General features: G+C 62.0%; 1 pseudogene; it reads left to right on the forward strand.

Annotated features, from left to right (window-relative positions):
* The first annotated feature begins 4 nt into the window (after window positions 1–4).
* On the forward strand, window positions 5–620 carry LOC103257522 (annotated as a pseudogene).
* Window positions 621–666: the final 46 nt, after the last annotated feature.

Raw genomic sequence — 666 nt, forward strand, 5'->3', positions numbered from 1 at the left:
CCGCGGCCTGTTGGTGTCCCTGGACTGCCTTGGAGTCTTCCCGGTGGGCTCGGACCTGCGGGAGATGCGTGGGCGGAACCGGCCCACGACGCTGGGTCCTGGAAGGACGTGCAGGCGCTGTGGCTGCGGTTCTACCTGACCAACCTGGTGCTGGTCGCTGCCGTCAACCGAGCCCGCCCCGCCGGAGGCTGCCTGCTGCCCCTCACCTGTGACTGCGGCATCCTGGCGACGACCCCAAGTACAACATAGGGCTGGAGACCCTGCTGGGTATCATCGCCCCCTTCTGGTTCAAAGACACCCTTGGACACCGAGGTGCAGAGTGCGCCCTGTAGCCTGGGCTGCTCTTTCAACTGGCAAGGGCCCTCCAGGTGGGCATAGTGGACCAGGTGGCGCCCGAGAACCAGGTGCAGAGCACAGCGCTCTCAGCGATGGCCGAGTGGCTGGGCATTCCAGACCATGCTCGACAGTTGACCAAGGCCATGATGTGAAAAGCCACAGCAGACCGCCTGATCAAACAGCGTGATGCGCACATCCAGAACTTTGTCAGCTTCCTCTCCAGAGACTCCATTCAGAAGTTCCTGCAGGTGTACTTAGAAAAGCTCATAAAAAGAAAGGCTAGGGTTCGGCTGCCAGAGGCTTTCAGTCCCGTGTGCCCCCCAGGGTTCC

This window comes from Carlito syrichta, unplaced genomic scaffold (genome assembly GCF_000164805.1).
Source record: "Carlito syrichta isolate Samal-C Ts95f unplaced genomic scaffold, Tarsius_syrichta-2.0.1 Scaffold12110, whole genome shotgun sequence".
NCBI classification, from domain to species: Eukaryota; Metazoa; Chordata; class Mammalia; order Primates; family Tarsiidae; genus Carlito; species Carlito syrichta.